The 26,461-nt window shown below is 48.7% G+C and overlaps 1 protein-coding gene across 2 annotated transcripts in view; it reads left to right on the top strand.

The window, feature by feature from the left end:
• NIM1K (NIM1 serine/threonine protein kinase) overlaps positions 1-26,461 on the top strand; it is a 43,876-nt gene that overhangs the window by 4,165 nt on the left and 13,250 nt on the right. The window contains exon 1 of one of the 2 annotated variants that reach the window (XM_045839926.1): positions 26,038-26,107. The exons of the other annotated variant lie outside the window; for it this stretch is intronic. The gene's annotated coding sequence lies outside the window, so the exon portion shown is untranslated. Of the gene's footprint in view, positions 1-26,037; positions 26,108-26,461 lie in introns of those variants that run through there. 2 annotated transcript variants of the gene reach the window in all.

Raw genomic sequence — 26,461 nt, 5'->3', positions numbered from 1 at the left:
ACAAAATTCAGCTGCTTTCAGAAATAGTTGGTCGAGTATGGCTCTTGGAAGAGGGAGGAATTGTTCTGGCAGATTAGTAGCCACTGTTGGGGCAGTCTGGAATCCATACAGGGGGATAAGGAAGCAGAGTCAGGGGCTAGAGTCTTGGGCTAGGATGACAGTGACGAGGCCATGGGCTTGCACAAGCCTCACCGGAAAGTTCGGGCCTGCATCGGCTCTCACCGGTGATACCACAATTTTAATGACAATAACACTGAGTCTACATTTTTTACTGTAATTGTTGTTCACTGCAGACACAGGCCGTGCCCTGTCATTGTGTTTCTTTTACTGTACAACCTGTTTGGAGACAATAATTATTATCTTCATTTGTTCCGTTTCTAGGAACCTGTTGCTCCTCCTTTCCAGATATGCTAATGGCTCTGTAAAACAGCTCTCCTTGGTGCTTTCAGACAATTGTTAGTTCCTCCCCTGCCCTGCTCCAGCCCTCCGAGGCGGAGCTTCAGTCCGGCAGGCTGGCTCACTTCCGTTCTGGCCCCGCGCACTGGCCTTCTGAGGTTTCAAACCCCCACTTCCCTTCCAGGCTGGTTCCCTGTCCTCCTCTTCTCTGGTTTTCCTCTTTCTCGGGTTATGCCCTCATTTGATGGAGCATCTGCTTTCGTAGCTCCTTACAAAAGGGTTATGGGAAGTAGAGTTTCAAGACATTGCACGTCTGAAAATGTCTTTATTGTACTTTCACACTTCATTGATGGTTTGGCTGGGTAAAGGATTCCAACCTGGAAATTAATGTCTGCAAATTTCTGATGTCATTGGGTCATTGTTTATAGCTTCCAGTGTTGCTGAAAGTTTAGTGCCATTCTGATTCTTGATGCTTGGCATGAAATATATAGTTTTTCTCTCTGGAAACTTAACTCTTTTGTTTTATGACTTTCACTAAGAATGAATTAACTTTCTGTGGGTTGTGCTCATCTACACAGTGGGGAGAAAGTTGTGTTCTGCCCTTCTGGTAAATGAATGATGTTGACACACTTGGAAAATTATTCCTTTTATTGGTTACTCTTCCTTGTCACATGCTGATTATTGTTGATTTCATCAAGTCAGGACTTTGAGCTTTGAATAACTTGGCTGCTGCCCTTTTTTGGCCTTCCTGGATTTCCCTGGTCTCCTCCTGAGAGATCTGGCCCTATTTGGCTATTGTACAGTGCATGACAGTCACCAGCCTGCTATTGGGAACCGCCCTGCCTGGTATCAGAAGCTGTAACCCCTGCCAAGGCTAAGGCTGAGGGAACGACCTTGGACCGTAAGCCACCAAGGAGACAAAAGCTTATCTCCCTGGCAGGAGCACTGCTTCTGCTCCTTTCACTTCATCCATAACTGGCCCCCAATGCTTGGTCGGTTAGCCAATAACGGGTAAGATTCCCCAAGGGGGGAATGACCTAAAACAGGCACGATCATGTGGGAGGCCCCAAAGGAAGGACTTTGGGGGCTACAGTAAAAGGGGGTGATGGACCCTCACCCCTTGGCTTTGACATAGCCTGAGTCCTCATTGTCTGCGAGAAAATCTCCTAATCTCTTGGCTGCCTTACTTCCCTTGCTCCACCTAAGCCTGAAACAATGACGAAGGGTGGTGCAGCTCTGTGCTGGAAAGGGCGGGTTCCCCGGGTGATCAGGCCTAAGAAAGAATATGTAAAATCCTGTGAAACCTGCTTTGTTTAGAATGCTCTCAATGAAATGATAAGGGTCCAAGCAAGAAGTAAGTTTGTTCCTCAAAGTTTTACAGCTCTTTAGCTATCTGACCCTGACTCAGAATAGGCCCTCAGAGTTCCTTGTTATTTGATCCTTACTTCCCGGCAATGAGTAATGAGCTTTACCTGAATTGCTGTGCTAACGAACCCAGTAAAAGCCATTGAGGAAAAGGCTCTTGGTCCTTCTCCTGTGAGAGATCGGCCACCTTTCCTCCCCAAGAAGATCATGTCTTGGTAGACTTATTCTCAGCAGTGGTGGGGGACGGGTGGGTGCTCTGTGGACAAAGCTCCCCCACAGCCTGCTCCACTCACACAGGACATATGTGGCCAGAAGCAGCCCCTTAGCAACATTTGCGGAATTTTGGAATGAAGCCGTGAGCAGCCCCAGGGTAGACCGTGCCTCTTCTGAGCACCGCGTGTGAACGCCAAGACAAATCTGTGTGACAGGTTCGTGCCCTGTCGGGCTGCCCGTGCCAGAGAACCCGGGTCTCCCCGGGAAGCAGAGATGCTGTTGGGTGGAGTGTGGTCCTGCTTCGCAAGGAGAGATTTAGAAGATGATTTAAGCGGAGGAGGGTATTTCCGTTTTGCCAACATTCAGACTTGCTTGAGGGTCCCTCTCCTCGGATAGTGCATGGAAAACCTGTGACCACCATTCTGTGCGGTGTGGTGGCTACTGTCTGTCAGAGAAAGTAAAAGAGGTTTACCCAAGCTCTAAAACAATTGAGTTTGTTGATATTTATAGAAAAGAAGATGCAGCATCCTCTTTTACTCACAGCAGTGCTACGTGAGTAAACTCTTGGCTTAAAACTGTCTCATTGCTAGAATATTCAGTGAGAGTGGCACATCAGTGAATTAAACCTTTTTGTTCAATGCCAGAATACTTGGTGGAAGTTGCTCATCCCATCAGAGACAAAGGTTCAAGTACAGAATATTAATTCCATTCTTGGCTAATAAAATACACTCTGATCATATTTAACCACGAAGATTTTTTCGATCCTCTGAAATGTTTCTGGACTTCCAATTTAGACCCGTGCTCCTGGGCATACCCCACAGCTCGAGCCCCCGTAGAAGGCAGCGAGCTACGGACCGCACCCCCCCCTTCGTTTTGCCTCCCGTTCAATGAGGAAAGAGGGAGAGCAGTAGCAACCAGGTGGCATCGGCCCACCTACAACGACTGCCACACCATCACTAATTGATGCAGTGGCCATATGTCCCTTTGTCAGGGACAGCTCTGGGGTCCAGCTGTTGTCCTAGGGTTGCCATGAGTAGTAACCCTTCCTTTCAAAATTGTCCTGGTTTGATTGACAGATTCTCCATGTTCACCCTATGTGTTGAGTGGCTGTTTATTGCAGGCTCTCGGCGAATAGTTATTTCATAAGGAAAGCAGAATGCAACTGTAAGATAAGTAACCAGCCAAGACTCCATGCGGGGAGAGCTCGCGTGGCACAGGCGGCAGGCGTGCTGGGCTTACAGCAGGGAGAAACAGGCGTGCCCTGACCGGCGGCTTGGGGAGCCGGTCTCGGCGGAGGTGGAGCGTGGGGCAGCGAATGCAACTGCAGATGTGAAAGATACGTGGATTGGGCAGAGGGTGAAAGTTGGAAAGGTACACAGTTTGTGTGCCAGGGAGTTTTCTTGGAAAGACGAGCAACAAACAGCTATTATTGCTGCCTTCGCTGAGTGAGGAACGCTTTCGGACATGGGGTGCCATGCTAAGACGCGCTTTGGCCTAAGCGCGTTCTGAGCACCCAGGGCACAAAATAAAAAGCCACTGATATATATGAAGCTAAATATATGCTTCCTGCCGTCATAAACAACTCGCCACTGAAGTTTTGCATGTGAGGAGAACCATGATTTTCTAAATTACTCTCTTACGGAGCGTGCACGGAGTGTGACTCGGGGCTATTTTAGTAATAAATTCCTCTTGGACCGAGAGGAAATATTTACATTTTCCAAATTTTCTTTTGAGGTACTATCAAATAGAAATATTTATATAGGTGCTTATTTATTTTTTCGTAGCTTGGTTTTCACATCCCAACCGTTCAGTTTAGGGATTCATTCATTCTGCCGGGCTGCTTGGTGGGCTGGCTCAGTGGAAGGAGATGGAGTGAAGACACTTGGTTCTCGTCTTGTTTTCGCCACTGACCAGCAAGTTTCCTTACCTCCCGAATCTGTTCCTCCAATGCGCCATGAGAGGTTCAGTGACCCTGCAGCCTTGCCCCTTTGTGCTCCTGCAGGTCCATGAATATGCCCCGGTCATGGTCATTGAGGGAAACCGTGAGACAGCCACTCGCTGGCAGCCTGCGGTTGGCTAGGCCTAGGGATGTGTTAAGAAGTAAGACTGCAGAGGAAAACTGGGAGGGGTTCATGAAGGGCCTGAATGTGCAGCTTGCTGCTCTTTCTGATGGTATCAGCCTTCCCTACTGTCCACCCATCACACCCGTACAAAGTAATTGGGAAGATAAGGGTATAGGATGACCTTAGCCTCGGTCTCTAATGACACATCTTTGCTCCTGGTGACCTTTTCTAATTCTTTGCTATCCTCCTGAGTCTCAGCCTTTTCTGGGTGACTAGGGAGAAGAAAATGTCAAGGTGATACTACAGTGGGGTCCTGAAGGCTAAGACAAGGGACACGTGTGTTCCAGTTGGGCCAGGCTGGGTGCTACAGCTGCCTGGGCATGAAAGGATATTTTATGATAGGGGAGGGAAGCTTGAGGAATAAATTGCATAATTGATTCAGATCTCAGAGGTTTCCTTCAGGGTTGGATATTTAACTGTGAGCCTTTGAGAGGAAAGGGACTGAGGGATGCCTTGGAGCCCTGGGTAAACACCGACCCCCCTAGTGTCCTGGAGGTGGGAGTTAAGTTGCTGCTAATTGGTGTTGATTCTGGCTCCCTTGGGGGAAGAGTAAACACAGGGAAGGCAAGGAGGTGGAAGAAAGGCAAAGGCAAGTGCATGGGTGTACGCGTTTGTACCGCCACTTGGGAGGGACCGAGAAGTGCAAAGAGGGTGTGGAAAATAGAGCGGGAATTCTTTCTCGTGCTTTAACACAAAGCAAATTCTGCTGGAAGCTACTCACGTATCATGCCTTAGAAAGAAAAGAAGAGAGAAACGGAGCCTTTTTGACTCTGACTGTGCTCATTTTAACCTTGGTAGCCTGCCAAGGGGAAGAAGCCACAGTGGGGTTGTTTTTACTGTCTGTGGGCTGGAGCGAATGCTGGTCTGTAAACATTCCAGCGCTTAGGATTCAAATACCCTTCTTAGGAATGTCTTCCCACACTGAGGTGTGCTTCCCTGGGCACCTTGGAATGCTGTACAAAAGCAATGGGCCGTTTCATCAAACCCACGACGGTGCAGAGATTTTCTAGCCAGAGGTGCTCTGGTTGCCCCCCTGCCCCCGCAATAAGCCTGCCCTTGTTTCAGATGGAACACCTGAAAGAGTTCTTGTTATTCTTGTCTTGGTAAAATTTGCCTTTTCCTCTTTATTATCGAACAGTCATTTTTAGTGGGTTGGGTTCTTTTTTCAGCCAAGGAAGGATGTTTGCAACAGAAATATCTATTTCTGTATCTTTTAGACTCCATGGTACCTTTTAGAACACCTGTACAATTGAAATCAATTCAGCCAGCATTTATGGGCTCCACTTGGTTCCTGGTTGCCCAGAGTCCTGACATTAATAAGACCAAGGACCTGTCTCACAGAAACCCGTATTCCACTAGTGAGGGCAGATACATACACAAGTAACCCAGACACCAGACAGGACTTGAAGACAGTGAAGGAAAACACGGTGTTCATGGGGGAACTCCCAGAGGAAGAGCTGGATTTTGGTTGGAGTATCAGGAAGAGAAGGGAAGGGAAGGGACAGGAAGGAAGGGGAATTTAAGCTCAATTTGAATAATGAGTAGACTTTCAACCATTACCTGACTGAAATAAGAAAAAGAAAGGAGTGAATCTCTTATACAACAAAAATTTTAAAATAATGTTTGTGCTTAGCAACACTCCTGTTTAAATTCATTTAATCATTCGTTCATTCCGTAAGCAGCACTGAGCACCTACGATGCTGAGTGCCAGGCAACACCCTCCCTGCCCCAGCGCCCTCATTGGCCAGACGGGTAGACAGACGCTCGTGCAAATGATCCCGCAGAGAGACAGATACAACTGAGGGGCGCACCAAGTACTCTGAGAGCGCCATGGACTTAGGGAAGTCAGGGAAGACCTTGCAGAGGGGTCAAGCTTTGAGGGGTCATGGGGGAGTGGATCGAGGAAAACAGCCCACGGAGAGGGAACGTCACGGGCAAAGGCACGGAAGCACGGAGCAGCATGCAACGTTTATGGGATCTCAAGTATTTTGATAAGCCTCAAGTGCAGGGTGTTCGGGGAGGGGGAATTTTCCTTCCCCCTGTTAGAGTCCCCGGCTAGGCCTGCAAGTCCAACTGACAAAGACAGAGCAACAGGAGAAAAGCACACACAGGTATTTGGTACCGGTTTTGTGTCACCCAGGAGGGTTCAGAGGGGAGTGACGCCCTGAGGAAGCAGCCACGCGTGTCTGGCTCAGGTTTGGTGGAGCGTCGTGGAGGGGCACGCTGGGCCAGAGAGGGGGAGATCAGCGCAGCAGGCTGCGGGACCTCGGCAGGGCCTGGGTGTGAGGACTCTTCCTCATGTCCCTGTCTTTGGGGATGAGGCTGCTCCCTCCTTTCCTCCAGGTACAGGGAGGGCACCCCTCACCCGACAGTTTCATAACACGATTCAGTGGAGGTGCGCGAGGGGAGAAGGAAGTTTGAGTTACCCTCCTGCTTCAAACAATACACCCCAAGTGCCATGGTTTGGGGCAGCACGTCCTGAGCCCCAGCTGGAGGGGAGGAAACAGAGGCAGTGGAGATAAAACTAAAAATAAAATCAAGTACCGGGTATTGAAGAACTTTCTAGACCACGTCCTGGAGACTGAATTTTATCCTATAGTCACTTTAATGAAGGGTTTTTTTAAGGAAGACCCTGCAGGCGGTTTTCTGGAGACTGAAGGTGAGCGGGGCAGGCCAGGAGGTGGGACCCCCGTGAGAAGGCTGTTTCGGCCCACCAGGTACAGGGGGGCTCAGACCGGCGCTGCTCATCGGCCCCCCGCGCGCAGTTCAGTATTTCAGCAAAGCTCACCGGAGAAGAAGTCCAGTAAAACCCGAGTTCTGATTTTCCCTATAATGGCTGTTTAAATGCACTGAAAAAAAAAAATCAAATATCAAAATATTTGACACTTCTCTCGCCTCCTCCTTGGTGCCCTTGGTGCCGATGCTCTGGAACATGTGCATTGTGCCTGTTGTGGGAGCCGGCCCTGCCTGGCAGACCTAGGGATTGTGGGTAAAGGATGGGGTGGTGTTGAAGGGGGAGGACCGACAGGGAGAGGCGAGGGCACCAAGAAGCCTGGGGTGGGGCCTGGATGCCTGACTTGGTCATGGTGGTGGCTCTGCCTTTGGGTCTCGACTGCTCCCTGTTCCTGCCCGGCCTCCAGCCTCCTCTGCGCTTAGTCCGGGCTTTTTTTTTTTTTTAAGATTTTATTTATTTATTTTTAGAGAGAGAAGGGAGGGAGAGAAACATCAATGTGCGGTTGCTGGGGGTCATGGCCTGCAACCTGGGCATGTACCCTGACTGGGAATCGAACCTGCGACGCTTTGGTTTGCAGCCCGCGCTCATTCCACTGAGCTATGCCAGCCAGGGCTAGTCCGGGCTTTAACAGGCACTTTAAAACGCCCTCGCCTGGGCCCCAAGAAATCCCTCCCAGACGTAGCCTCTGACTTGGCCGCCCTCAGCACAGTGGTGTCTGGAGGTTCCGGTGCACCCTGGCTCCCGAGGGCGGGCTCAGCGGGCACCCCGTTCTCTTCTCCCATCCCTTGTCTTTCCCTGAACAGTGGCTCCTCCTTGAAAAGCCTCCCAGGCCCCTACTCACTCGGGGACCGGTGGCTCTGGCTCGCCGACAGGAGGAGGAGAGGCCCCCTGATAGAGAAACGGCTTCATCCCAAGTCACAAGCAATTAACCCACCCCAGTCCCCAGATCTGCCTGGGGACAGATTCCAGTCAGCAGCCAAATGTGTTGCTGGGGTTTAGATTTTTCCTGAATATTCCGGGGCATCAAGGACACAGCCAGGGAGAGCACTGTCCCCATGGTCCTGGGCCCTGTGTTCACACTGTTCCCTTCAGGAGTCCCAAAGCGCCGACGTCAAGATAAACGCACAAACGACTTCAGGGTGTGTCGCAGACAGTCTCAGACGCAGCTCCAGCTCCCTCCTCGCGCTCTCCCAGGCCCCCCGAGGAGGGCAGGGGTGGGAGCGGCACAAGCACCCAGGCCCTTCACCCCCCTCTCCGATTCGAGTGCCCACCTCTGCCTGGGGGCATAGTCCCTGGTCCGAGGGCAGCTGTGCCACCTTTCAACCCCTTGATGTATATGGTGCCCAGTTTCGTTTCTCTCCACGCCACCCCCTGTCTCTGGATCCAAAGCTTTGGGAAGCCTCCGCTTTAGAGGGCTGGGCTAGACCGTCTGGGGAGGGTGGGCCAGTTTATTGTATCGGGGCCGAGTCGCACTTACACACACGGTCATCAGAGACAGGCCACGTTCCCCAGAGACGGGTGGAGAAAAATGTATATTTTTAGCTCTTAAGCCCCCCAGAATCTCTGCTGCAATTACAAATAGTCAAAATAGCAACAACCAAAGCACATGCAGAAGCACGTGGGTAACACGTGAGAGAGCTCCTTGAATTCGTCACCTCCACTCCAGCCTCACTCCCTCCTCCCTGGCAGCAGCAGTTGGCACGCAGGCATCCAGAACTTTCCTGCGCTTGGCAGGTACCTTCCCGTATGCATGCATAGATCTCCACGTAAATGAATGACGACTGTTACGAAGTTCTCGGAAGTGTGCCCACTTCGGAGAGCTCGCGGTCGGTTCCCCAGACCCCCTTTATCTTTACAATGATAGATAACTCATCGGTTCAAACTGAAGGAGTACGGGCAGGGTGGGAGGAGGCGCGTGGGCCGAGAGTCACAGCAGAAGCTCCTGGATGCGTACTTCTGAATCTTCGCGTGTTCGGTCTGTGATCTTCCTGCAGTTTTGTGCACTGAAGAAATCTCCGGTCTCTAGAGCTCAAGCTGTGCTCAGGAACGGCTCTGTAAGATAAGGCAGCTCATCCCCGACTTTCACTTGCCTCCCTGGGGGAGTTTTTTTTTCCGGCCAGAAGCACCAGGTCAATTAGCGAGCCGCACAGAAGAACAGTGTGTCGTTCTCCGAACTAGCCCCCGGAGCCTCCCGGCTCCCCGCGGACAGCACTTAGCTGCCTCCCCAGCTCCCTGTCATCACATCTGCCATCAGCCCCAGACCAGATGGGCCCCGCGCTGGGGAAGAAGGGGACTCTAACGACATTTGCCGTTCACGTCGGTCACAAAGGTCATCCGTGCAGACGCCCAGCAGTCTCGGAGCAGTAGAGGCACAGGCAGACTCAGGAAGGCCCAGTCTCTTCTCCAGAAGAGCCGTGTCTTTGGTTTTCCCGGGGCGGTGGGACCGCGGGACCGTGAGTCCAAGACTCCTGTTCTCTGAGGGATTTGTGTCGGTATTTACCAGGCTCCCTTTGGGTGGAAGGCCAGTTGGGTTTCGATGTATTTTCTCTTCATGTACAGTCTAGAAGGAGTTCGTTTTCTGCCAGTATTTACGGATTAAAAAAGAAAACAGCTCTTTGATCCTGGTACACCTGTAGGTATAAACCCACAAAGAAAAGTCAATACCCTTTGTTGCCATTTTCTTTCCTGAGAGCGTTTAAAAGTACAGAGGTGCTTTATTTTATATGAACTAAATTGTTCTTTTTTTTTTCTGAAGACCCGAGGAGTGGTTTCCTGGGAGGCGCGTGGAGGGAATGTCCTTACTGGGAACCAGGGAGTCCATCCCCTGTCTGCTCCTGGCTGGTACTAAGCCAGCCTCCTGTGCATTTTGAATTGTTTGCAACAACAGGAGAAAAACTGAAGTAGCTGAGACGCCCGAGGCGGTGGTGGAGGTGAAAGGGCTGCTTTTCCCCCTCTGGGATGCAAGAGTTGAGTTGGGAGGTGAATACTGTCTTCAGACCAGTGCATTTGGTACCTTTAATTGATGCCATGAAGGTATCGGACATTGGGCAGAAAGGCTGGCCCTTAATGAACACAGGCTTTCTGGAGGAGGTGAGGGAGGACGAAGGACTGTGGGAACCAAGGACAAGTCCTGCAGCCTCCCCGGGCCCCTGTCTCCCAGTGCACGGGGCGAAGAGGTAGGAGGGGAGCTGGAGGGTCCTCTGTTTCTGGCTCTCCGTGACTGTGTGAGTGTCCTGGTCGTTTTAGACAGCCTGGCACAGACCAGGAGGCGAGACCCAAATGAAAGGCCAAAGCAGGAGACGGCCGTCAAGCACGGAGCGTGGATGAAAGAGGCGAGCCTCCGGAGATGTGACTAGAAGCAGAGGAACACGAGTGATGCAGAATTTTAGGTTCCATTTCATTCAAAATCATGACTAAGGAAAAAGATTTGGAGGCCGTTAGCTGGGTGCTTCACGTTCAGGGACTATTTTCTAGTGTTACATTTTAATTCCTTTAATTATTTTAAATGCGTTTTAATAGCTTTATGGAGGCATGATTAAAACACCATACACTTCGCTCATTTAAAGTATACAATCCAATGGCTTTTTGCATATTCACAGAGTTGTACACACCTCACCATAGTCGATTTTAGGATATGTTCACGTCGCTGAAAAGAGATGCTGTATTCTGCCCTGCTGGCATTCCCAGATGCACGGCTTCTAACCCCGGTCGACCACTAATCCGCTTTCCGTTTACATAGATTTGCCTATTCTGAACCTTTCACACAAATGGAGTCATACAATATGCAGCCTTGTGTGACTAGTTGCTTGGACTTAGCATAATGTTTTCGAAGTTTGTCCACGTTGTAGTGTCTATCAGTACCTCATTTCTTTTTATTAATGCATTGTATGAATTACCACATTTCACTGACCCCATGCATCAGCTGGTGGATATTCGGGCTGTTTCTACTCTTTGGCTGTTAGGAATTATGCTGAGTTTTTGAGTTGACGTGTGTTTCATTGCCCTTAGGTGTGCACCTAGGAGTGAAATTGCCGGGTTATTTGAGAACTCGATTCGGCTATTTAAAACTCTGGCAGATCGGTTCTCAAGGTGCCGCCCCATTGGACACTCCCACCCGCAGCGGAGGGGGACCCCGTTTCTCCGCGGCCCGGCGAACTCCGGCGGCCGTCTGTCTTTCCTGTGCTGGCCCTCCTAGTGGGCGTGCAGTGCGACGTCACGGGGGTTTGCGTTCCCTGACGGCACACGGCGTGGAGCGTCTTCTCACTTGCTTATCGGTCGTTTGCATCTTTCCTTTGGGGAAATGTCTATTCCGATTCTTTGCCCACTTTAAGTTGGGTTATCTTTTTCTCGTGAGTGGCTTTATTTACAGATTCTAGACACAAGTCCCTCGTCAGACACATGATTTGCAGAAAGGTTTTCCCGTACTGTGGATTGTATTTTCGCTTTCTGGAGGGTGTCCTCTGGAGCACAAACATTTTTAAGTTGGTGACGTCCAGTCTATTGGTGGTTTTGGTTGCTTGTGCTTTTGCTGTCACACCTAAGAAGTCACTGCCTAGCCCAATGTCCAGATTTATGCCTGTGATTTCTTCTAAGGGCTTATAGTTCGAGTTCTTACATCTGGGTCTCTGATGCATGTTGCGTTAACCTTTGTCTGTGGTGTGGGGTAGGGGTCTGACTGCATTCTTCTGCATGTGGATAGCCCTCCCATTATTTTTTAACCATATATGTCTACTTATTTTCTGAGCAGTTGCTCTAAGGTTTAAAGTACACATTTTAACTTATCAGAACCTAGCTGAGATGTACACTAACTGAATTCCAATGGGATCTAGAAAGTTTATTCTTTTACAGCTCCATTGTCTCCCCCCCCTTTACTTGTGCTATTATTCTTATAACATCTCTGTACATTAAAAATACAACATATTGTTTACAACTCTGGCTTATAGCTCTGACTTACACGTCTTTCGAAGAAGACGAGAGAGGAAAGGACAGCAAGTACAGAGAGACCTGGGCCATTATAAGCCCCGTGAGTGTAGACTGTTCTCTGCACTGCTCCGCATCGCGTCCCCGGCGCCCCAGCGACAGGACGGTGTCTGTCCCACAGGAGGCGCTCACTTAGTATGTGACTAAGTGAATAATGAGCGGCACACAGATGGTAAGTGAACTCCCAGAGGGGGAGTCCCGATGCGATGTGGCAGTGAATAATGAAGAGACTAAGAGAATAAGGTTGTGTGAGTCGTGGTGGTGTTGAGGGAGCGGTACGTGATGGCAGATAGTGGACGTTCAGCAAGCACTGAATGAATGACCGGAGCCTCCCGTGGCTGGTGCCGATCTTGGAGGACGAAGCAGGAGAGCGTCTGTCTTAGAAGCCCCTGTGCCCCCCAAATGGACACACCCTCTGCTTCTTCTCGGGTCCGTGTCTCTGTGCCGGTGCTTCCTCTGGGGTTCTCGCCTGGTGCCCCCACCCCCGCTGGACTGTCGGCTCGCCCTGCGGGATCCGGGCAGGATGCCCAGCCCACGAGGGGTGGGAAGCACAGGCTGGTTAGGTCCGAGCAGAGAGAAGACAGGAGAGATTTAGCGCTAACCGAGTTCGTGGGGTGGGGGTTAGACAGTGAGAACTAGTGGTGATCAACTGAGGCAGCTGAGAGCGAGCTGGGACGGTCTGCTCTGACCCCCTCACCCACAGCATTGGTGGGCAGCCTGCTTTGTACTAGGCTAGAGATGCACAGCGCCAAGGGTTCAGCCTTCCTTATGCCAAATGCCATATCCCAGACATGAAAATATCACTTCATTGTTGAACAAATAGTCTGGAGATAATTACACAGCCCGCTGTGTTGGCGGAGAGGCTCAAGACCGGAGCCTCCCTGCCCGGACCTGACCCCCCCCACCGCCGGCGAGTCGCCTGACCTCCTGCTGCTCAGTACAGCTCCTTTTCTGTAAATGCGAGTTATGGGCACCTGCCTCCCGGAGTTCTTGTAAGGATTAAATGGTTAACACACCTAAAGCACCGAGAATAGTGCCTACCCCATGATATGGACTATTATTATGAACATAATAATAATTACTTTTAAAAGACCAGAATCGTTCATTGAGATTATCCATTAAATTTCAATAAAGTATTAGGTTTCCCATTTCCCTGGCCACCTAAGCATCTTCTCAGTGTATGTACGCATGTATTGAGTTTAGAGCTTGAGCCATGAAGAAGCGACCACGCTTTTTTTTTTTACATTTGTTTCATTTTGTGAAATGGTTACCGCGATGAAGAGCTGCGCTCTACCTTTGTAAAACCAGCTCCACCCCAGCGGTCACCGGGGCCGAGGAAGCCCCTGGGTGGATAATGCTGAGGAAGGGAAAACCGTTTCTTTTCTGTCGAATTAGGTTGATGTGAGTGAACTCGCGCCTGAGATACCAGCGCTGTGGCAGGTCAGAGGGCTCAGAAATCAGAAGCTCCAGAGGCGATGGGACCAACGGAAATGGAGGGGCCATTTGAACCACGGATTGAAGGCTGTTTTGAGAAGCAGAAAGACTCTTCTTGAGGCTGAAGAAACAAACCTTTAGACAGCTAAAGTAGAGAGGCTGAATGTTGATTTCCTTCGCTGAATGCAGGAAGCTCTCCACATTCCTGCCCCACGTGCACGGTGTGTGAGCCTCGCACACAATTCACTCGTGCAATCAAGACTTGTGTTACTGCAGGACAGCAGGTCCTTTCTAGTCAGTTTTCTCAGTAAAAACCTAGAACACACTTCAGACATCGAACATGGATGGATACCCACTATTCTTTTTTTTAACATTCAGTATTATTTTGTTTCAGTTTCAGAAGTACAGCATGGAGGTTAGACAATCACATGCTTTACAGAGTGTTCCCCGCCCCCATACTTCCAGTCCCCCCCAGCACCACACGTAGTTAATCACGCTATGATTGACTCTGTTTCCCCTGCTGCACTCTGCATTCCCATGACTGTTCTGTAACTGCCAGCCTGTGCTGCTCAGCCCCTGCCCCCTTCCACCCAGCCGCCAGGGCACCTGCTGTTCTCATCTCAGGAGCCAATCGCCTCCTTCAAGCCGGGCACGCACAGGAGTGTCCGGGATGCTGAGTGGGCCCTCAACAAACTCGTCAAGTGAAGAGGGAGTTGATGGCACATGATAGGTGTTGAATGAATGTTTGTCAAATGAATGAGTGATGGTGGTGATGGGGAGTGAGAATCAATTGATCATGAATAGGAGTGTCCTCTAGCTTTTTTACCACGAAGGGGCTCGATGCACACAAATCAGAAAAAAATACAAAGAGTCAGATCATGAGACATAGATCGCCTTCTAATACTTCTGTCAGGAAACCTCAGATCTGGCTTTCTAAATTGTTGGCGAGGGGGAAAGCCCTAGGCTGTAACATTTCAGCTTGTCCTTGGAGGCCGTGGGTTTTTAACGACCTCATCCACATAAACACTGCAAAGGTCCAGGAGGGGGCAATGTGACACTTGAGCTTCCGGAGGAGGTGCCCACCCCCCACCCCCAAATGTTTTGGAATCCACCCTGTATTGTCAAACAGAGAATCTCAGAGGCCAGGGCTGGTGAGATCTTTAGACGTCGTGCTGTCCAACAGAGAGGGGGAGGAGCTTGCTTCGGGCCACACAGACATCTGGTGGGAAGGTCGACTCCAGCCTCCTTCTGGCTCTGCACCGTCCTTATCCCACACCCCATTCAGTGGTTTCATTAGGGAGAATCTCTCTGAAAAGCAGCGTTTCTCAAAGTTCTGTTGTATACCAACAACTTTTTTTTTTAGATTTTATTTATTTATTTTTAGGGAAGGGAGGGAGAAAGAGAGAGAGAGAAACATCAATGTGCGGTTGCTGGGGGCTGTGGCCTGCAACCCAGGCATGTGCCCTGACTGGGAATCGAACCTGAGACGCTTTGGTTCGCAGCCTGCGCTCAATCCACTGAGCTACGCCAGCCAGGGCCACCAATAACTTTTAAAGGAATAGAATTATCACAACTTTCTGAATGGATAGGACTGAAATTATTTTATTATACACAAATATAAAGTCTTCATTACAGATACTAAAAATGTACAAATATAAAACTTCATTTAAATTGTTTTTCCTTGTTGCTTGTATACATCTATAAAGCAAAACAAATTTTACCAAGTTAAATACAAACAAAACTTCAAACCAATTTAGATTAACAATATTACTCGAAAAGGAGGAATGGTATAGTCTGTTGAAAATAACTTTTTCCTCGTAAGTAAATTACGTAAATATGGTACTTTGCAAAACAATGATATATTCATTTGTATCACTTTCGTTTCTTTCATTTGGCCAGTCCTCAGTAAGTGTTTGTGAATTTGCTTTGTATGAAGGTATAAATAACTTGAAATATTTTGATATCAGAAAACCAAAATCTGAAGTCTCCTCAATTGCTAATCAATTGTTATTCTATCCTTGACCTGTGCACTTTCTTCTGTCCATCTATCTGTGTGTCTATCCACACGTTTCTAATTTTTAAAGTTATTATACGTGTTATAAGACATAAACATACGAAGTAAAAGTTCATGATGTGAACAGTATAAGCATTGTATAACGCTGTGCTGCGCAAATGTTAGGTTGCTGTAAAAAGGTCGCAACAACAGGAGCTTACAAAGGGTAGAATCTCCTTCTGTCGCATCATAACACAAGTCAGCGATCCAGGGCTGACCTGGTTGGCGGCTGTGACCTAATGGGGTGCAGGCTGCTCCCCTCTCCTGGCTCTGCCCCTTGGCATTCACGCTTCCATCTCCGTCTCAGGCGGCTGCTTCCATTCACAGGTGGGCGGTGTCTCTGCTCCTGATGGCGAGAACAGGAAGCAAGAAGAGGCGGAGGGCACGCTTCTTTCCTTCAAGGGCACGACCTGAAAGTTGCATTTATCGTTTTGGCTCACAGCCCGTGACCGGAGCTCAGACCCACGGCTGAAGCTAACTAGGAAAAGAGCCTGGGGAATACAGCGGTTGGATAGCCTTGTGCCCAGCTAAAACTTTTATGCTCTAGAATAGTGGTTTTCCGACCTGGCTACACAACACAGTCACCTGGGAAACTTAAAAAAAAAAAAGACCAAAAAACACCCCCGCCCCCAAACCAACTCAATGGTAATCTCTGGAGGCAGGGCATTTTTTTAAAAGCTCCCTGGTGATATTCATGCCGTCAAGTCTGAGAAACTGCTGTAGAAGAAAGAACAGGTAAGGGAGGTGACTCCCACCTGAACCCCACTCTGCACCCCCTGCCGAGTATCATCGAGGATCTGTTCTTCCAGACCTTTCTGCATGAATATACAAGCAAACACAGGCATACATATGCGCGTGTGCCGACACCCAGGAGTGACTCCAGAATTTCTGCATGGGTGGGTTCTGGGACAGTAATGCTACGGGAAAAGTGTGCACCTCTGTTTGTTCACACGGCACCTGGCATCGATTTAAGGTAGCGTGAATTATCTGTATCAAAGGAGGGGCTCTGACAGAGAATTCGAGGTGGCGGGAGAGCTAAGGCCTACCTAAGCTGCCTCTTGGTTCGGTGCTGGCAAGTGTGGTCTAAAGAATCATCTGTCTCTTGCCAGTGGTTGGAAATGCCAACTCTATTGCATAGTAAATGTCCATATCTATGAAAATCCTTTTATAAATCATCTCCATTCTGCTAGTCCACGGTGCTATTGCATGCCGACACTTGCCCCCTTTTTCACGTGGAATAACTTCTCTCCTGTCCCCTGCCACCCCCTTCCCCCTCAAGTCCCTCCACTGCTGGGCCGACACTTAAGAACTCTCAGGGGTGTCGCCTCTCCTGCAAGAAGGGATCCCTTAGGGGGCACGAGAAGCTCTGGACACAGGTTCCAAGTTCCACTCGAACTTTCCATGGTGTAAAGGGAAGAGTGTTTGTTCTGCAGCACGGTTTTCCTGCCCCACAGCCATGACCGTGGCCTCCAGCCTGCCGCTGTAAGACTGTCTTGGGTTCTGCTCCGGTGAAAAGAACGTCTTTTCTAATGTCCCCCCCGAGCGGTCGCTCAGATGTTGTTCTTCGTGAACGCACGTGGCGCTGGAGTTGCAGAAAGTTACGAGGCAGCAAAAGAGCAGTTTCTGCTTTGACTTGCAGATAGTTTCAATCTCAAAATAAACCATGAGCTGCAAATAGGCAAGACGGTTCCCGCAGGGTGCTTTCTGAATCAGTTACGTCCGAGGAAGAACCGTTCAGCTTTCCTGCTCCGGGCCACCTGCATGCCATTCGCTCCGGGACTCCACCCAGCATCTCAGCGTCGGTCCCTGTTGGTCTGGAGGCGGGCGCAGTCCCTCAGAGAAGATGAGAAGACTGGTGTTTGGAAGTGAATTACAACTGAGATTAAAATCTTTGTGGGGGAAGCGCCTGAGCTTCTGCCATGTCTCTATGGGAACGTGACTCCGTTCTCCTCCCCACATGTTTGAAATGCCTCATGTTTTGTGTTTTGTCAAGTTTACTTAAATCCCCCGTCTCCACCCTCATGGAGCTAATGGTCAAGACATCTTTTAAAAAGAGCAACTTTTTAAAAAATTTTTATTTATTTACTTTTTTAGAGAGGGAAGGGAGGGAGATAGAGAGAGAGAAACATCAATGTGCAGTTGCTGGGGGTCACGGCCTGCAACCCAGGCATGTGCCCTGACTGGGAATCGAACCTGCGACACTTTGGTTCGCAGCCCGCACTCAATCCACTGAGCTACGCCAGCCAGGGCTAAAAGAGCGACTTTTAAAAATTTTTTATTTTTAAATTATAGTTGAGCTTTGCACAGTGGCATCATCGTAGCCAGTGAGGTTTATCTTGGGCGTGCTTATTGCTAAAGAAAAAAAAAAGATACATTATAGTTGACACACAATATTGTATTAGTTCCTGGAGGTGTACAACGTAGTGATTAGACATTGAGTACCTTACGAAGTGACCGCGGTACGTGTGTCCACCAGCCGACCCGGTCGTAGCGCGGCGCGATGGAGTCGCTTCCCCGTGCTCCGCTGCATCCCCGGCCGCTCTGTAACCCGCACTCGCACCTCTCACTCCCCTCCGCCTGTTTCACCCAGCCCCACCCCCCCACCCGGCAGCTGCCAGTTTGTTCCCTGATCTATGTTTCTGTTTTGATTTCTCTTGTATGCGGAATCTAAACAACAAAACAAACGAACAAACAAAACAAAACAGGGGCAATTTCCTAACTGGAGTCAGTCTTAGTTTTTGTTCTTTGTTTTAAGCTCACCTCTCAGGCCAACCTGTTCTTCATCCATTCATTTATGCATCCATCCATCTATTCATCAGGCACTCTTGCCTGTTGTAAAATACTTGCATTTTAAAATCACAAGTACTGTATTTTTCGGTCTAGTAAATTTTAACAAGCATTTTTTAAATTGCATTATAGAAAATTTTAAGCAAATACAAAAATGGTGCAAAGAATGTTATAGTATAAACCTCCATGTGCTCACCACCCAGCATCAAAGATTATTGACTCAGTGGAAAAGGTCAGCCTTGTTTCATGGAAATTCCCAGCATTCCCTCTACTCCTGGCTATTTTGAAGCACAGTCCAGACTAACCATTTTCAAAGATTAATGCTTGACTTCATTTAAAACAAAACTTTTTAGCATTTTAAACTCCATTTATAAGTTATTCATTTCTTTTTAAAGTACTTTGGTTAACAAAATCACTTCCAAAATACTAGCAACTCTTATAAATATAATGATTTAAACATATAAACAGGGTAGACCTTAGGTTCCCTTAAATGCATTCCAATGCTATTTATAGACAATAAAATTTCAACTTAAAATCATAAGTCTAAATCAGTTGTTCAAGTCTTCATTTTTAATTAGAATCAGAGAACTATTTTGTTTCTCTACTATACCTAATTTTCTTCACATTACAAGTATATAAAATATCCATTTTTACAGGCTCATCAAAACAAAATATTAATACTATGGAATTTAAGTCTCTTTAATACTTGTGTTCTTTTTTTTTAAAGAATTTATTTATTTATTTTTAGAGAGGGAAGGGAGGGAGAAAGGGAGAGAGAGAGAAATATCAATGTGCGGTTGCTGGGGGCTGTGTCCTGCAACCCAGGCATATGCCCTGACTGGGAATCAAACCTGCGATGCTTCGGTTCGCAGCCCAAGCTCAATCCACTGAGCTACACCAGCCAGGGCATAATACTTGTGTTCCTAATGCCAAATCTTCCCAATGTTAAAACACTCTGAATCCCCAAGAAACTACTGTGTCGTGCTAGACCTCACAGAGCTGGGCAGCTTCCACCCAGTTGACTACATCTGGGAGTTAAACTCATCCAATCTTCTGCCGTGTTGTTTTTCCAATCTTCCTCTTGGGACCCAAATTCTTACAGATACTTAACTGACAGTTGGAGTATTTGATCACTTCTGTCTAACTCTGAGGTCAGAGCTGTAAGAAAAATGCCAAGGACAAAAAGGTGTTCTGTGAGCATTAATTGGATGGCTAAATAAACTCAGAGCACACTGGAACAAACAAAGAGAAGATTCCGTCTGTGTGCTTCTGTGCGTTTCGAACACCACGCGCTGCGAGGGAGCAGGCACACACCTAAGAGAGGTGCAGTGGGCACCTTCCCAGACCTAGACTGTGGGCCTATGGCCCGCCCTCCCTCCTTTTTTGGATGACGTATCAATAAAGCCGGGAGCGGAGTCTGCAGATTGGCAATCTGAAGGCCAAATCTGGCCTGACGGTTCAGTGCACTGGGCCACAAAATGTTTAAAAAATATGTAATCCCTTATTGAAAAATTAGAAGGGCTCACCAACAATTTCTTGATTTCCAGTTGCTTTTGAGGAATTACAAGGCCTGGAAGAAGTAAGCCTGCACTGGAGTGCAGCCGCCTGGCTGGAGTGGGGCCCGGGCTGCCTCAACAGGGCCACCCAGGGCCTGGCTGCACCCCACAGAAAGCCTGCTGGCCCATTTCGACAGAGGGCCTGTGACCTCGTCGGTCCAGGGAGCCTCAAGCGTGGTAGAACTCCGTGCGGAAAGAGCCCGTGTCAACCCATCCCACGGGGCGGGACACCTGTGGGTGGTCAACGGAATGAGGGAGACCCGGGCTGGGTGGCCAAGAAAGTAGCCTGTGAGGTCAGGAGGGACAAGAGGCAGCACCAAGGGACAGCGCTGCTGTCCACCTGGAGGCCACATCCAGTTCACACTGGTTTTCCATTTGCTTCAAGGGTCCCAGGTGGGACCTCCACCTGTGGGACCTGGACACGTGGGGCGAGGATGGAGGAGCCAAAGGCCAAAGCTGAGGTGGTACAAGGGGCGTCCAACTTCTGGCGTCTCTGGGCCGCACTGGAAAGAGACCAGCTGTCTTGGGCTGCACATTAAACACACACACACTAATGAAAACGGATGAGCCAAAAAAAAAAGGTTTTAAGTAAATTTACAATTGGTGTCGGGCCACATTTATAGCCATCTTGGGGCGCAGGCAGGCCACGGGTTGGACACCCCTGGATGGTTTTTAAATGGCAACAAGTGATTTCCAAATGAAGCGTGTTTGCTAATAACTCCCCCTGAGGACGCACCACTGCGGAGAACTTGGCTGCCATTCCATTCTTCTGCCGGGTTGCCCGACAGCCTGGCCCAGAAGTTTTGTAATTTAAACTCAGACAAAGAGAACAAAGCCGAGGTGGTTTTCTTTGATATTATTTTCGCAGCGGGTTGCAAGTCAAGAAAATAAATTACCAAGCAAGCTCTGGGTTCTTTCATCTTATTTAATGCATTGCTGTGCAGCAACAGCGAGTTAATAATTAAGGACCAGTTTGCCTCCACTTGAGGTTTTGATCTACGGTGACGGGACTCCGTGGTTTGGACTGGTTGGGTTCCTACGCTCTCATTACTGTCCGGAAACACTGGTCAGAATCAAAAGGGCAGAAGGCAGTGACAAGAAATCCCACTCGCGTCTAAGAAAGAGGGGTTTCATCTGCAATTAGCTATGTCGTGATTTCCGTTACTTGCTTACTTTTCAGCATGATGTAGCTAGGACATCATCCAAACAACCTTTTTATAGTAACCTCACAACCCATAATGAGGGTTTCTATTTCCAGGCATCCAAGAAAAATCTTTAGGGAAAAAAAAATGTTTTGCAGAATAAAAATGAGTATTTATGCACCCAAACAGGACTTCTCTTTCCCGTTAAGAATTTTTTCATCTACTTTCTAATTCTGTTGGAATATGTGAGAGCGCAGAATTTTTCTCCACTTATTACTATTTTTGAAGTTTCTGAGACTTGTTGGCAATTCAAGTACAATGGAAAGCACGTGTCTCGCTTCATGGGGAGGATGGTCGTGTCACACTAGTGTCAAACCCTGATAATTCAGTGTCGGACTTTCTGGATTGATTTCCTGGTTTTCTTTGCTTTTCCTCTATTGTTTATCTCTTCTAGACTTTTTTTTTTTACAACTCTTCAACAAATTCTTTCATTTCAATTTCCCAGACAGCTCTTTTTGTTCTGGTTTTCTGGATACACTGTCTCATCATTGTCTCTGCTCCCTGCATTGTTGTTGTTATTTTGGTTGCGTGCGGTTTCTTTCTCTCATCTGGGAGCCTTCGCTCAGGGGTCTGTGCATCTCAACTGGCCATTCATTCTAAGCGAAGGCACTAAACTCGGACTGGAAGCTCCCCCGTGCCGGTGATCCTGGCACCTGGAGGATTGAGCGGCAGGTGGGCAGGCAGTGTTTGTGTAGGAGAACCTCCCAATACCGGTTGCAGGAGGTCTTTTCTCATGAGCTATTTAGTTTCTCTGAAAGAGGAACCCCTGCCTGGAGGATTAGATGCTGGTTTCCTCCGTTCTGGAAACTCAGAGTGCAGGACTGCTGGCAAAAGCAGGCGAGAGGCTCCCACAGCCGGAGTCTGGATGGATCGGCCCTCCCGACACGCCCCGAGCTGGGCTGGGGGAGGCAGAGAGAGGGACCACCTGGCTTTGAGGAGGGACAGCTCTACAGCCCAACAGCCCCCATGTTTTTGGTCTGCTTCGTTCCTCCACACTTTGAGGTCCTCGGTCTCCTGGGGTGTGAAGTCTTGAGTGTGCAGAAAGGTGCATCTCACTGGCTCATTCTGCCTTCCATCCTTCCCCAAATGTGCTTTCACCTGCCGCTATGTCCTCTCTTCTCTACGTCCTGTGGGTTTGCACCTTCTGTCCTCCTGTTCCTATGGCGGCTTTTAGAAGGAAGGAGGGATAAATGCAAGTTAAATATTCTCTGACTAGAGTTCCTAATTATCTTTTCATTAAAAAAACAATGCATTAGATATCAGAGAATCAGGCGTGCTCACTTCCCTGCATCGCCCAAGGTCAAGCAAGCTTGTTGTGCACCAGCTCTGTGAGAGGCCACACGCGACACATTTTTGTTTCCTTCCTTTAAGGTAAATGCAAGTGTGTGTGTGTGGTGGGGGGGGGGATGAAAATCATGTAAAAATCAGTAGTGAGAAACACACTTTTCACTCCAATTCCCAGTCCAATGGTTCTCCCCCCGCCCCCAGATACAATCACTGTTGCCAGTTTCTTAGGTATATGGTCCTTTTTCTCACACTTCTGAGATCACATTATGTATATTCTTCTGTCCTCCTCACAGTGTATCTTGCATGTTGTCACTCATGCTTTTTCAGAAGTGCATAGTAATCCATAGTATACAATGTCTGTCCAGAAAAAGTCAAGCCATTGTTAATATAATAAAATGGTTTGTGTGACATCAAAGTAACCTGGCGGTCAAGGACAGTGGACTGGAATGCGCATGTGTGAACAATGACAGCTTCACTGTGTAGTCAGTGGGGGTGGTAGATGCCATTGAGTGGGCACGTGTACTGTGTAGCTGTCGCATTCAAAAAGACTGAGTGAGTAGAGCAACGAATCTGCATCAGATTTTGTGTTAAGTTTGAGCATTCCTCCATATAAACTATTTGGATGATTCAGAAGGCTGCAGCTATGGGCAACTTCATCACAACAACTCGCCCACTCATGCATCAGGTTTTGTGCAGAATTTTGGGGGGAAACATCAAATCACCCACGTGACTCAGTCCCCCTTACAGCCCAGATTTGGTGCCCTGTGACTTCTGACTTTTCCCAAAACTAAAATCACCTTTAAAAGGGAAGAGATTTCAGACCATCGATGAGATTCAGGAAAATACAACAGGGCAGCTGATGGTGATTAGGAGAACTGTGTGAGGTCCCAAGGTGCCCACTTTGAAGGGGCCTGAGGCATCCTTGTTCTGTGTACAATGTTTCTTATATCTTCTTCAAAAAAATCTCTGTTTTTCATAGGTGATGGCTGGATAGTTTCTGGACAGGCCATATTTCATCTATGTATAGTAATTTATTTCATCGGTTGCCTACTAATGGGTCATTAAACAATTTCTAGGGGGTTTTTTTGCTACAAAACAATGCAGCAGTGAATATCTACCGACCCATTTTTATATTAGAAATAGGAATACCTCTGTGCATGCGTGCGTGCATAAAATACAGTCTCGAAGTGAAATTGCCGAGGCAAAGGCTCTGGGTACTTGCATTTCACAGGCTGCCACAGCCACATTGCCCGCCAGGCAGTTGTACCAGTTTTCACTCTCAGTAACCGAAAAGGGGAGAGAGTTTCCGGTTCCCCAAACCCTCTGCATTACCACCAGGGCAGGACCCCATTTGTTTGTAGTTTCCAAATCTGTTTGTAAAAACTCTAATTTCAGTGTAGTTTTTCTGTGCATTTTTTTTTGGTTGTGAGTGAAGTTGAGCATCTTTTTGTATCGTATAGAGCCATTTGTGCTTCCTGTAAAAGGTCTGCTCATGGTCTTTGATTTTTAAGATATCGGTATTTTTCTTATTGATTTGTGACAATTCCTTATCTAGGAGATTAGTCCTTTGTCTGTCCCATACATTGGGAAGCTTTCCCTACCAGTTTATCATTGAATTCTTTCACTTGTGTATGATATTTTTGGCTAACAGAAAGTTATTGTTTTATGTAGTCAAATTTAATGTTTTCTTGTACGGCCTCCTCTGAGGTCATTTTTAAAATCTGATTTTTTTTCTAGTATTTTACGGTTTCATTTATTTTGCATTTGCTTAGGTGATCTAGTTGGCCTTGATTTTGGAGTAGGCAGGACGGAGAGGTTCAGTGTTTTCCGGTTGGCTGGCTGTCTTCCCCAAAATTGCAGTCCCTCCTCAATCCAAACTCACAGCAACGTTCTCGAAACCGTAAAACTGCCGCATCTGACCCAGCCAGATGCACTGCCTCCCCGGTCACGAAGGCCAGGCAGTCGGTTTCGAAGCCTCTGCGCAGGAAACTTAATCTGTGGGTGTCGCGTGTGTAATCCAAGCGCACTTGGCAGCTGTGTTGGGCCCCTCTGCGGGGAACTGGGGGGGGGGGGGACGGGGCGGGTTCCTGGGGGCGCCTGAAGTTAATCAGGGTAGCAAGTCCAAAATCTGACTGCAAACCGCAGGCCTGAGTGGAGCTGAAGCTACAGGGTGCGGGTCAGGAGGGTCGGGGAGCCGGGAAAGCAGAGAAAAAGTCCCGGCCGCCGACCGCTGCGTGGAGTCCAGACCCCGTTCCAGGAGGCATGAGGCCTGGGTGCCTGGGCGGGGCGGCGGCCTTGTGGACGTGGCAAGGTCAAGGTCGGGGGAGACTTTTTTTTTTCTGTGCTTTGCGAGCAGTCCTCAGTCTTATGGTGGGATGTGGACCGGGCTGTCACCTGCACAGGAGGCGGGGCCAGGAACCCTGATGGTCGGTAGGAGGCAGCCCAGGCTTTGGGGGAATGTGAACGGAGATAAGCTTCTGGAAAGAATTCACATAAATACTGGGATGGTGCCGTTAGTTTATAAGTAAAGATGTTTACATCTACTGAATCATACCTAAATGTGTAGCGATCAATAAATTGGTAAGTTAATTCATTCCCTCTTTGTCAGACTTTTATTGGATAAGGGCCCGGCACCGTGCTGAGTCCTGGGGGAGAGAGGAGGAAGGGGCAGGTTCCTGCCTGCCAGGTGCCTGTCCCGTTGGAGTGCAGGTGGGTCAGCGGCACAGGCCGCAGGGGGCTGAGAGGCCCCGAGACAGGCACGCGGGCGTCCTGTGAACGGCCAGCAGGGACTCAGAGCCACGCGCAGCTCCTCACGGAGCCGGCTAGAATGTGAGATGGTGAGGCAGCGTGTCCCGTCTGGAGTCCTTACTCTCTCTGCATACGTTAAGTTCAAGTTTCAGGATCACACGTAACGCCACCCTTCCTCTCGTCTGTGCGGTCTCCTTCTGCCAGGGCTCTGAGATCTAGTGCCAGGGGGTTCTTAATCTGAGGGGCAGGGCGGGCTTTCCCAGGGTCCATGAGCCCCTTAAGAGTGTACACAAATGATGTGGGCGTGCCTTTTTCCTGGGGATGGGGTCACAGATTTCCTTAGAATCTCAAAGGAGTCTGGGACCCCGGAAAGCTTAAGAACCAGATTTAGATTTCCCTCAAACTACTTAAGGATCTTTTACAATAAGACCATCTTTTAAAACATCCTAATCAGACTCTAACCTAGAGGTGTGTGTGGTTACTAACAGGTGGCTCCTTGAAACCTTCTTCCTTGACCCTTCCGGCTGCCCCCTCCCCCAGCCCCTCAGGAGTCCTCCTCCCTGTCCTTACTTGTCTTCTTGGACAACCAGGTCATTAACTGCAGGTCACCATCACTGTACCAATGTGATCTCATCAAACAGAACCGGAAATCCACATTTCCAAGGCAACCTCTCCTGTTTTGCCTCAGGTTTTCGGTTCAGCATGCTCAAGTCCAAACCTCAAGTTGAGCCCACATTTAGCAAAGACTTTCTTTTTTTTTTTTCTTTTGTATTAAACATTTTTATTTTCTTTTTTTTTTATTAATCATTGTTCATATACAGTTTTCTCCTTTTTACTCCCAATCCAGTCCCCCCTCCCACCAAAGACTTTCTTTACGCAGGACCCCGGGCTCCAGGCTGAGGGAGACGGGAGGGGAGCAGGACCTGCAGACAAAGCCAGCCCAGCGCCCCTCTTCACGAGACGAGACGGTCCGGAACGTGCACCGCGTGCCGCGGGGGCTGAGAGAGGACGTGATTGTTTCTCACTCTGGGGCGCGGGACCAAGGGCCACGAAGGCGTTCTAGCTGGGCAGTGGTTCTTATCGCTCTGACCTTGGTAACACTACCCTCTGTTCCTGCACCTTCCGAAGGAGCTGCGGGACCTGGAGCCTGACACCTGATCAGAGACACCCAGGAAGCAAGGCTGGGAGGAGAACCGGCCTTTGTCGTAGGACGACCACAGAGAGAAGGGGTAGGAGCCAAAGTGTAGGAAAAACTGTAGGAGAACAGACACCTGGAAATACGCTGGAAATAGCACATTACTATTTGAATCAACGTAAGACCTTTTGAAAACTGATATTAATAGAACATCTTAATCATCGTTACTATCAATGTTGTATGTTAAAAGTCTGGCTTGAAAGCAACCCAAGGCATCACGCATATTTTCCTAAACCTCAAAGAGCAGGAAAACTGTTTGGCTGGGAGCGTTCCCAGGCTGGGAGGGCTTTTCTGAGGCGTGGACTGAGGAGTGTGTGTTGTACGTTTTCTTCTTACTAGGTCACACATCATCAAGCGTTTACTGCTGGCATGAGTCACAGCCGAAAGT

Source organism: Phyllostomus hastatus, unplaced genomic scaffold (assembly GCF_019186645.2).
Source record: "Phyllostomus hastatus isolate PE091 unplaced genomic scaffold, TTU_PhHast_1.1 phas_contig_329, whole genome shotgun sequence".
NCBI lineage: Eukaryota > Metazoa > Chordata > Mammalia > Chiroptera > Phyllostomidae > Phyllostomus > Phyllostomus hastatus.
This window is presented reverse-complemented; position numbering and strand designations above follow the sequence as displayed.